General features: G+C 43.3%; 1 long non-coding RNA gene across 1 annotated transcript in view; it reads left to right on the forward strand.

Moving 5' to 3' along the window:
* LOC124034986 overlaps positions 1 to 11,744 on the forward strand; it is a 28,061-nt gene extending 16,317 nt beyond the window's left edge. The window contains exons 3-4 of the long non-coding RNA XR_006838663.1: positions 2,658 to 2,798; positions 11,667 to 11,744. This is a non-coding gene — a long non-coding RNA (uncharacterized LOC124034986). The remainder of the gene's footprint in view (positions 1 to 2,657; positions 2,799 to 11,666) is intronic.
* Positions 11,745 to 13,040: the final 1,296 nt, after the last annotated feature.

Raw genomic sequence — 13,040 nt, forward strand, 5'->3', positions numbered from 1 at the left:
AATGGGTGAATCAAACCTTCATGGTTGAATTGCTACAAAGAAACCACTACTAAAGGACACCAATAAAAAGAAGAGACTTGCTTGGGTCAAGAAACACGAGTTATGGACATTAAACAGGTGGAAATCTGTCCTTTGGTCTGATGAGTCCAAATTTGAAATGTTTGGTTCCCACCACCATGTCTTTGTGAGACGCAGAGTAGGTGAACGGATGATCTCTGCATGTGTGGTTCCCACCGTGAAGCATGGAGGAGGTGGTGTGATGGTGTGGCGGTGCTTTGCTGGTGACGCTGTCAGTGATTTATTTAGAATTCAAGGCACACTTAACCAGCATGGCTACCACAGCATTCTGCAGTGAAATGCCATCCCATCTGGTTTGCACTTAATGGTGTTTTTCAACAGGACAATGACCCAACACACCTCCAGGCTGTGTAAGGGCTATTTGACCAAGAAGGGGAGGGATGGATTGCTGCATCAGATGACATGGCCTCCACAATCACCTGACCTCAACCCAATTGAGATGGTTTGGGATGAGTGATGAAAAAGAAGAGTGAAAGAAAAGCAGCCAATAAGTGCTCAGCATATGTGGGAACTCATTCAAGACGGTCTGAAAAGCTTTCCAAATAAAGCTGGTTGATAGAATGCCAAGAGAGTAGCTGTAAAGGCAAAGGGTGGCTATTTTGAAGAATCTCAAATATAAAATAGATTTTCACTTGTTTTACACTTTTCTGGTTACCACATGATTCCATACGAGTTATTCCATAGTTTTGATATATGCCATTTAGCAGACGCTTTTATCCAAAGCGACTTACAGTCATGTGTGCATACATTCTACGTATGGGTGGTCCCGGGGATCGAACCCACTACCCTGGCGTTACAAGCGCCATGCTCTACCAACTGAGCTACAGAAGGACCATGTCTTCACAATTATTCTACAAATGTAGAAAATAGTAAAAAATAAAAACTCCCTTGAATAAGTTGTTGGTGTGACCAAACTTTTGACTGGTACTGTACATCACAGTACATAAAGAGAGACCTAAGCAACACAGCATGGTAACAACACAACATGCCAGCAACACAACATGGCAGCAACACAACATGGTAGCAACACAACATGGTAACAACACAACATGGTAGCAACACAGCATGGTAACAACACAACATGGCAGCAACACAGCATGGTAACAACACAGCATGGTAGCAACACAACATGGCAGCAACACAGCATGGTAACAACACAACATGGCAGCAACACAGCATGGTAACACCACAGCATGGTAGCAACACAACATGGCAGCAACACAGCATGGTAACAACACAGCATGGTAGCAACACAACATGGTAGCAACACAGCATGGTAACAACACAACATGGTAGCAGCACAACATGGTAGCAACACAGCATGGTAACAACACAACATGGCAGCAACACAACATGGTAGCAGCACAACATGGTAGCAACACAGCATGGTAACAACACAACATGGTAGCAACACAGCATGGTAACAACACAACATGGCAGCAACACAGCATGGTAACAACGCAGCATGGTAGCAACACAACATGGCAGCAACACAGCATGGTAACAACACAACATGGCAGCAACACAGCATGGTAACAACACAGCATGGTAGCAACACAACATGGCAGCAACACAGCATGGTAACAACACAGCATGGTAGCAACACAACATGGTAGCAACACAGCATGGTAACAACACAACATGGTAGCAGCACAACATGGTAGCAACACAGCATGGTAACAACACAACATGGCAGCAACACAACATGGTAGCAGCACAACATGGTAGCAACACAGCATGGTAACAACACAACATGGCAGCAACACAGCATGGTAACAACACAACATGGTAGCAGCACAACATGGCAGTAACACAGCATGGCAGCAACACAACATGGTAACAACACAGCATGGTAACAACACAACATGGTAACAACACAACATGGTAACAACACAACATGGCAGCAACACAACATGGCAGCAACACAACATGGTAGCAACACAACATGGTAACAACACAACATGGTAGCAACACAACATGGCAGCAACACAGCATGGTAACAACACAACATGGCAGCAACACAACATGGTAGCAACACAACATGGCAGCAACACAACATGGCAACAACACAACATGGTAACAACACAACATGGCAGCAACACAACATGGTAACAACACAACATGGTAACAACACAACATGGCAGCAACACAGCAAGGTAACAACACAGCATGGTAACAACACAACATGGTAACAACACAACATGGCAGCAACACAGCATGGTAACAACACAGCATGGCAGCAACACAACATGGTAGCAGCACAAAACATGGTACAAACATTGGGCACAGACTACAGCACAAAGGGCAAGATGGTAGACACAACAATACATCATGCGAAGCAGCCATTAACCGTCAGTTTGTGTCCATGATTGAGTCTTTGAATGACGGTGAATTGAGGAGACCAGGAAGAGAACTGACTCTGTCATCTTTACATTGTCCTCTTGTGTGTGTGTGTGTGTGTGTGTGTGTGTGTGTGTGTGTGTGTGTGTGTGTGTGTGTGTGTGTGTGTGTGTGTGTGTGTGTGTGTGTGTGTGTGTGTGTGTGTGTGTGTGTGTGTGTGTGTGTGTGTGTGTGAGCAGGGTGACATGGACGAGGGCAGTGTGAGGAAGAGGAAGGACATGTTTAATGGAGGCCCCGCCCCCGACCCAACCTCCAATATGTCTGCCTCCCACTCCAAGCCTGCTGAGGAAGACGTGAAGGCTACCGTGCTACAGAAGGATGTGAGTAATGTAGAGGACAGTATGTGTGTTAGTCTGTCTCTCTCTCTACGTGTGTGTGTGTGTGTGTGTGTGTGTGTGTGTGTGTGTGTGTGTGTGTGTGTGTGTGTGTGTGTGTGTGTGTGTGTGTGTGTGTGTGTGTGTGTGTGTGTGTGTGTGTGTGTGTGTGTGTGTGTGTGTGTGTGTGTGTGTGTGTGTGTGTGTGTGTGTGTGTGTAATGCCTGGACAAAAGACCATTTTAAAACCGTCCCACTGCTCATGCCGTGTCTACAGACATCCCCCAAACAGACAAAAAGTGACTCTCGGAGGGAGATGCACAACTGGTAAATAGACGTGTCAGCCAGTCAGGTGGCCGGCAGAGACTTCTAGTGCAGCAACGTTGAAGGGCTCTGGCTGGTATTACTGAGTCAGCTAGAAGGATGAAGGATGAAGCTGATGTTAAACGGAGTCTACCTCAGCAGGAGCAAAAACACACGTTACTCAGAAGTTCTCATAATAACTTTAGTGGTCGGAAAAAGTTCCCAAATGTCATAAAAAGTAAAGATACCTTCATAGAAAATGACTCAAGTAAAATACTACTTAAATAAAACTATTTAGTTTTAAATGTACTTAAGTATCAAAAGTAAATGTAATTTCTAAAATATACTTTAAGATCAAAAGTGAAAGTATATTTTTTTTCAAATGATTTATATTAAGCAAACTAGATAGCTTCATTGTTATAAATATACGGATAGCCAGGGCACACTCCAACACTCAGACATCATTTACAAATCAAATGATAATAGACCAGATGATAATAAATGATAATGGCTGGGGTCATTGTATAACTAATAGGCCATGTGAATGAACCTACAGGTAGGTAGATTGTATAGTTAACAGGCTGTGTGTTTGTAGATGGACTGAGGTGGGTAGATTGTATAGTTAACAGGCTGTGTGTTTGTAGATGGACTGAGGTGGGTAGATTGTATAACTAACAGGCTGTGTGTTTGTAGATGGACTGAGGTGGGTAGATTGTATAGTTAACAGGCTGTGTGTTTGTAGATGGACTGAGGTGGGTAGATTGTATAGTTAACAGGCTGTGTGTTTGTAGATGGACTGAGGTGGAACAGATTGTATAGTTAACAGGCTGTGTGTTTGTAGATGGACTGAGGTAGCTAGATTGTATAGTTAACAGGCTGTGTGTTTGTAGATGGACTGAGGTAGGTAGATTGTATAGTTAACAGGCTGTGTGTTTGTAGATGGACTGAGGTGGGTAGATTGTATAGTTAACAGGCTGTGTGTTTGTAGATGGACTGAGGTGGGTAGATTGTATAGTTAACAGGCTGTGTGTTTGTAGATGGACTGAGGTAGCTAGATTGTATAGTTAACAGGCTGTGTGTTTGTAGATGGACTGAGGTGGGTAGATTGTATAGTTAACAGGCTGTGTGCTTGTAGATGGACTGAGGTAGGTAGATTGTATAGTTAACAGGCTGTGTGCTTGTAGATGGACTGAGGTGGGTAGATTGTATAACTAACAGGCTGTGTGTTTGTAGATGGACTGAGGTGGGTAGATTGTATAACTAACAGGCTGTGTGTTTGTAGATGGACTGAGGTGGGTAGATTGTATAGTTAACAGGCTGTGTGTTTGTAGATGGACTGAGGTAGGTAGATTGTATAGTTAACAGGCTGTGTGCTTGTAGATGGACTGAGGTGGGTAGATTGTATAGTTAACAGGCTGTGTGCTTGTAGATGGACTGAGGTGGGTATATTGTATAGTTAACAGGCTGTGTGTTTGTAGATGGACTGAGGTGGGTAGATTGTATAGTTAACAGGCTGTGTGTTTGTAGATGGACTGAGGTGGGTAGATTGTATAGTTAACAGGCTGTGTGTTTGTAGATGGACTGAGGTGGGTAGATTGTATAGTTAACAGGCTGTGTGTTTGTAGATGGACTGAGGTAGGTAGATTGTATAGTTAACAGGCTGTGTGTTTGTAGATGGACTGAGGTGGGTAGATTGTATAGTTAACAGGCTGTGTGTTTGTAGATGGACTGAGGTGGGTAGATTGTATAGTTAACAGGCTGTGTGTTTGTAGATGGACTGAGGTGGGTAGATTGTATAACTAACAGGCTGTGTGTTTGTAGATGGACTGAGGTGGGTAGATTGTATAGTTAACAGGCTGTGTGTTTGTAGATGGACTGAGGTGGGTAGATTGTATAGCTAACAGGCTGTGTGTTTGTAGATGGACTGAGGTGGGTAGATTGTATAGCTAACAGGCTGTGTGTTTGTAGATGGACTGAGGTGGGTAGATTGTATAGCTAACAGGCTGTGTGTTTGTAGATGGACTGAGGTAGGTAGATTGTATAGTTAACAGGCTGTGTGTTTGTAGATGGACTGAGGTGGGTAGATTGTATAACTAACAGGCTGTGTGTTTGTAGATGGACTGAGGTAGGTAGGTAGATTGTATAACTAACAGGCTGTGTGTTTGTAGATGGACTGAGGTAGGTAGATTGTATAGCTAACAGGCTGTGTGTTTGTAGATGGACTGAGGTGGGTAGATTGTATAGCTAACAGGCTGTGTGTTTGTAGATGGACTGAGGTAGCTAGATTGTATAACTAACAGGCTGTGTGTTTGTAGATGGACTGAGGTAGGTAGATTGTATAGCTAACAGGCTGTGTGTTTGTAGATGGACTGAGGTAGGTAGATTGTATAGTTAACAGGCTGTGTGTTTGTAGATGGACTGAGGTAGGTAGATTGTATAGTTAACAGGCTGTGTGTTTGTAGATGGACTGAGGTGGGTAGATTGTATAACTAACAGGCTGTGTGTTTGTTGATGGACTGAGGTAGGTAGATTGTATAGTTAACAGGCTGTGTGTTTATAGATGGACTGAGGTAGGTAGATTGTATAGTTAACAGGCTGTGTGTTTATAGATGGACTGAGGTAGGTAGATTGTATAACTAACAGGCTGTGTGTTTGTTGATGGACTGAGGTAGGTAGATTGTATAACTAACAGGCTGTGTGTTTATAGATGGACTGAGGTGGGTAGATTGTATAGCTAACAGGCTGTGTGTTTGTAGATGGACTGAGGTGAAGGAACCTACAGTAGCCAAGGTGATAATGGCCGGGGATATTTTTGCTTGTTTGCTGTTTGTCCAAATAGCATTTTAGAGATTTTAAATCGTATAGAAATGCAGTAAATGAGCTTCAACATTGTAATGTATGTTTATGTGGTCACCCTAATGTGTGTGTCTGACAGAGAGGGAGCCTGAGTGGAGTTTCACAGCATAGGATCTCCAATGGCTCTCACGATCATTACTGTAATCCGCCAGCCAGCCAGCCAGCCAGCCAGCCAGCCAGCCAGCCAGCCCAGAGCAGACAGCTTTAACTACAGTGTCAGCCGGTACCAACCTCTACCCCCCCCCCCCCCTTTTAACCCTGCTGTAGTCTGTTCCACACTCACTGAACTCACTGATCCCAGTGTGTCCCAAGTGGAACCCTAATCCCTGTGTAGAAAACAGGGTGCCATTTCATACGCAGACTCTGTCTCACTGGCTCTCTCTGTCAAAATGATTCCTGTCAGAACAGCAATCTGGGACCTTTTACCACATCAGATCATACTACACCAGACTAGATCAATCTGGGACCTTTTACCACATCAGATCATACTACACCAGACTAGATCAATCTGGGACCTTTTACCACATCAGATCATACTACACCAGACTAGATCAATCTGGGACCTTTTACCACCTCAGATAATACTAAACCAGACTAGATCAATAATAAACCAGACTAGATCAATAATAAACCAGACTAGATCAATAATAAACCAGACTAGATCAATAATAAACCAGACTAGATCAATATGGGACCTTTACCACATCAGATAATGATAAACCAGACTAGATCAATAATAAACCAGACTAGATCAATAATAAACCAGACTAGATCAATCTGGGACCTTTACCATATCAGATAATACTAAACCAGACTAGATCAATAATAAACCAGACTAGATCAATCTGGGACCTTTACCATATCAGATAATACTAAACCAGACTAGATCAATAATAAACCAGACTAGATCAATAATAAACCAGACTAGATCAATCTGGGACCTTTTACCACATCAGATCATAACCAGACTAGATCAATCTAAACCACCTCAGATAATAATAAACCAGACTAATCAATCTGGGACCTTTACCATATCAGATAATACTAAACCAGACTAGATCAATAATAAACCAGACTAGATCAATAATAAACCAGACTAGATCAATAATAAACCAGACTAGATCCATCTGGGACCTTTACCACCTCAGATAATATTAAACCAGACTAGATCAATAATAAACCAGACTAGATCAATAATAAACCAGACTAGATCAATAATAAACCAGACTAGATCAATCTGGGACCTTTACCACCTCAGATAATAATAAACCAGACTAGATCAATAATAAACCAGACTAGATCAATAATAAACCAGACTAGATCAATAATAAACCAGACTAGATCAATAATAAACCAGACTAGATCAATATGGGACCTTTACCACCTCAGATAATGATAAACCAGACTAGATCAATAATAAACCAGACTAGATCAATAATAAACCAGACTAGATCAATCTGGGACCTTTACCATATCAGATAATAATAAACCAGACTAGATCAATAATAAACCAGACTAGATCAATCTGGGACCTTTACCATATCAGATAATACTAAACCAGACTAGATCAATAATAAACCAGACTAGATCAATAATAAACCAGACTAGATCAATAATACACCAGACTAGATCAATAATAAACCAGACTAGATCAATCTGGGACCTTTTACCACATCAGATCATACTACACCAGACTAGATCAATCTGGGACCTTTACCACCTCAGATAATACTAAACCAGACTAATCAATCTGGGACCTTTACCATATCAGATAATACTAAACCAGACTAGATCAATAATAAACCAGACTAGATCAATAATAAACCAGACTAGATCAATAATAAACCAGACTAGATCCATCTGGGACCTTTACCACCTCAGATAATATTAAACCAGACTAGATCAATAATAAACCAGACTAGATCAATAATAAACCAGACTAGATCAATAATAAACCAGACTAGATCAATCTGGGACCTTTACCACCTCAGATAATAATAAACCAGACTAGATCAATAATAAACCAGACTAGATCAATAATAAACCAGACTAGATCAATAATAAACCAGACTAGATCAATCTGGGACCTTTACCATATCAGATAATAATAAACCAGACTAGATCAATAATAAACCAGACTAGATCAATAATAAACCAGACTAGATCAATAATAAACCAGACTAGATCAATAATAAACCAGACTAGATCAATCAGGGACCTTTACCACCTCAGATAATAATAAACCAGACTAGATCAATAATAAACCAGACTAGATCAATAATAAACCAGACTAGATCAATAATAAACCAGACTAGATCAATCTGGGACCTTTACCACCTCAGATAATAAACCAGACTAGATCAATAATAAACTAGACTAGATCAATAATAAACCAGACTAGATCAATAATAAACCAGAATAGATCAATAATAAACCAGACTAGATCAATAATAAACCAGACTAGATCAATAATAAACCAGACTAGATCAATCTGGGACCTTTACCACCTCAGATAATACTAAACCAGACTAGATCAATAATAAACCAGACTAGATCAATCTGGGACCTTTACCATATCAGATAATACTAAACCAGACTAGATCAATAATAAACCAGACTAGATCAATAATAAACCAGACTAGATCAATAATAAACCAGACTAGATCAATAATAAACCAGACTAGATCAATCTGGGACCTTTACCATATCAGATAATACTAAACCAGACTAGATCAATAATAAACCAGACTAGATCAATCTGGGACCTTTACCATATCAGATAATACTAAACCAGACTAGATCAATAATAAACCAGACTAGATCAATAATAAACCAGACTAGATCAATAATAAACCAGACTAGATCAATCTGGGACCTTTACCAAAAACATGTATCCCAATTGTCTGTTTGATAAATCTTTGGACGTGAAGTAAAAACCAGTATTTTGCTCTTCAAATATAAATGGCATATATTATTATTATTATTTATAACAATACCACAAATGAAGTATGACGACCAAGTATGACGATGCATTCTGGTTCCACTCATGTGATAACTGACCAAGTATGACATGGCATTCTGGTTCCACTCATGTGATAACTGACCAAGTATGACATGGCATTCTGGTTCCACTCATGTGATAACTGACCAAGTATGACATGGCATTCTGGTTCCACTCATGTGATAACTGACCAAGTATGACATGGCATTCTGGTTCCACTCATGTGATAACTGACCAAGTATGACATGGCATTCTGGTTCCACTCATGTGATAACTGACCAAGTATGACGATGCATTCTGGTTCCACTCATGTGATAACTGACCAAGTATGACATGGCATTCTGGTTCCACTCATGTGATAACTGACCAAGTATGACATGGCATTCTGGTTCCACTCATGTGATAACTGACCAAGTATGACATGGCATTCTGGTTCCACTCATGTGATAACTGACCAAGTATGACATGGCATTCTGGTTCCACTCATGTGATAACTGACCAAGTATGACATGGCATTCTGGTTCCACTCATGTGATAACTGACCAAGTATGACATGGCATTCTGGTTCCACTCATGTGATAACTGACCAAGTATGACATGGCATTCTGGTTCCATTCTCGCTTGCTACAAGTACATACGCTACTCGAGTGACCAACATCAAGCCTCCTGGCTTGTGTACAAGGCCTTTGTATGGTAGCTGTAAATGTATAGTCCTGTTGCAGTGTACAGGGTTACTGAGTGACTCTGACAACAGTAGCTGACTGACTGAGGAATGTTAGGAAGCTGTTTAAGGGTCAGTACCTCTCAATAGAACTACTGCTTCCTTCTGTAGTTTACACTGTGAGGCTCTCAGGAACCCAGGTCAGTACCTCTCAATAGAACTACTGCTTCCTTCTGTAGTTTACACTGTGAGGCTCTCAGAACCCAGGGTCAGTACCTCTCAATAGAACTACTGCTTCCTTCTGTAGTTTACACTGTGAGGCTCTCAGGAACCCAGGGTCAGTACCTCTCAATAGAACTACTGCTTCCTTCTGTAGTTTACACTGTGAGGCTCTCAGGAACCCAGGGTCAGTACCTCTCAGTAGAACTACTGCTTCCTTCTGTAGTTTACACTGTGAGGCTCTCAGGAACCCAGGGTCAGTACCTCTCAGTAGAACTACTGCTTCCTTCTGTAGTTTACACTGTGAGGCTCTCAGGAACCCAGGGTCAGTACCTCTCAGTAGAACTACTGCTTCCTTCTGTAGTTTACACTGTGAGGCTCTCAGGAACCCAGGGTCAGTACCTCTCAGTAGAACTACTGCTTCCTTCTGTAGTTTACACTGTGAGGCTCTCAGGAACCCAGGGTCAGTACCTCTCAGTAGAACTACTGCTTCCTTCTGTAGTTTACACTGTGAGGCTCTCAGGAACCCAGGGTCAGTACCTCTCAGTAGAACTACTGCTTCCTTCTGTAGTTTACACTGTGAGGCTCTCAGGAACCCAGGGTCAGTACCTCTCAGTAGAACTACTGCTTCCTTCTGTAGTTTACACTGTGAGGCTCTCAGGAACCCAGGGTCAGTACCTCTCAGTAGAACTACTGCTTCCTTCTGTAGTTTACACTGTGAGGCTCTCAGGAACCCAGGGTCAGTACCTCTCAGTAGAACTACTGCTTCCTTCTGTAGTTTACACTGTGAGGCTCTCAGGAACCCAGGGTCAGTACCTCTCAGTAGAACTACTGCTTCCTTCTGTAGTTTACACTGTGAGGCTCTCAGGAACCCAGGGTCAGTACCTCTCAGTAGAACTACTGCTTCCTTCTGTAGTTTACACTGTGAGGCTCTCAGGAACCCAGGGTCAGTACCTCTCAGTAGAACTACTGCTTCCTTCTGTAGTTTACACTGTGAGGCTCTCAGGAACCCAGGGTCAGTACCTCTCAGTAGAACTACTGCTTCCTTCTGTAGTTTACACTGTGAGGCTCTCAGGAACCCAGGGTCAGTACCTCCCAACAGAACTACTGCTTCCTTCTGTAGTTTATTGAGGAATATTCCAGTTATATGTCACATTTTCTCCTTTTTGTCGCTTTGTGTGCGTCATTCTGACTCTATAGATTCTGTAAATCACGCCGGCCTGACAGTGGGACTCATTGAGTTAACCAGAAGTCCTAAATCACACCGGCCTGACAGTGGGACTCATTGAGTTAACCAGAAGTCCTAAATTACACCGGCCTGACAGTGGGACTCATTGAGTTAACCAGAAGTCCTAAATCACGCCGGCCTGACAGTGGGACTCATTGAGTTAACCAGAAGTCCTAAATCACACCGGCCTGACAGTGGGACTCATTGAGTTAACCAGAAGTCCTAAATCACACGGCCTGACAGTGGGACTCATTGAGTTAACCACTCACTAACTCACACTACACTGTAATTATAAACACTATCATGGGCCAGTCAGACATTGATTGAGTGTTGACACGGGACATATTTTATTACATAAAAATAATATATATATATATATTGAACAATAACACAAAATGCAATAATGGAAATAAACAGACGACTGCATAAATTTAACGTAGACAGGGGTAATACAAAACAAAATGTACACATTAAGACACGTGGTTGAGTGGTAAAACATTCACATACACAAAGCCTCCCAACAGGAGACGGGGGTTTAATGCAGGTTCTACCGCCTGTATCACCCTCACAGGAAGTAGTCATAACCACTTCCTGTCTCTCTCTGCAGGTGGGCCTTTTGAGTGGGATCTGTCTGATCGTAGGAACCATGATCGGCTCCGGCATCTTCATCTCCCCTAAGGCAGTGTGCTGGAAACGGGATTGTAGGACCTTGTCTGTGTGTCTGGGCCGCCTGTGGGGTGCTAGCTACACTGGGTGAGGAGACACACACACAGGCTACACTGGGTGAGGAGACAGACACACACAGGCTACACTGGGTGAGGAGACACACACACAGGCTACACTGGGTGAGGAGACAGACACACACACAGGCTACACTGGGTGAGGAGACAGACACACACACAGGCTACACTGGGTGAGGACACACACACAGGCTACACTGGGTGAGGAGACACACACACAGGCTACACTGGGTGAGGACACACACACACAGGCTACACTGGGTGAGGAGACACACACACAGGCTACACTGGGTGAGGAGACACACACACAGGCTACACTGGGTGAGGAGACACACACACACAGGCTACACTGGGTGAGGAGACACACACACACAGGCTACACTGGGTGAGGACACACACACAGGCTACACTGGGTGAGGAGACAGACACACACACAGGCTACACTGGGTGAGGAGACACACACACACAGGCTACACTGGGTGAGGAGACACACACACACAGGCTACACTGGGTGAGGAGACAGACATCACACAGGCTACACTGGGTGAGGAGACACACACACACAGGCTACACTGGGTGAGGAGACATAAACACACAGGCTACACTGGGTGAGGAGACACACACACACACTACACTGGGTGAGGAGACAGACACACACAGGCTACACTGGGTGAGGAGACATAATTTATTACACACACAGGCTACACTGGGTGAGGAGACACACAGACACAGGCTACACTGGGTGAGGAGACAAAACACACACAGGCTACACTGGGTGAGGAAACACACACACACAGGCTACACTGGGTGAGGAGTCACCACACACACACACAGGCTACACTGGGTGAGGAGAGACACACACAGGCTACACTGGGTGAGGGAGACACACACACACAGGCAGTACACTGGGTGAGGAGACACACACAGGACACACACACACAGGCTACACTGGGTGAGGAGACACACACACAGGCTACACTGGGTGAGGAGACACACACACAGGCTACACTGGGTGAGGAGACACACACACAGGCTACACTGGGTGAGAGAGACACACACACAGGCTACACTGGGTGAGGAGACACACACACAGGCTACACTGGGTGAGGAGACACACACACAGGCTACACTGGGTGAGGAGAGACACACACACACACACAGGCTACACTGGGTGAGGAGACACACACACAGGCTACACTGGGTGAGGAGACACACACACAGGCTACACTGGGTGAGGAGAC

The sequence above is a fragment of the Oncorhynchus gorbuscha genome, linkage group LG05 (genome assembly GCF_021184085.1).
Source record: "Oncorhynchus gorbuscha isolate QuinsamMale2020 ecotype Even-year linkage group LG05, OgorEven_v1.0, whole genome shotgun sequence".
Classification (NCBI taxonomy): Eukaryota; Metazoa; Chordata; class Actinopteri; order Salmoniformes; family Salmonidae; genus Oncorhynchus; species Oncorhynchus gorbuscha.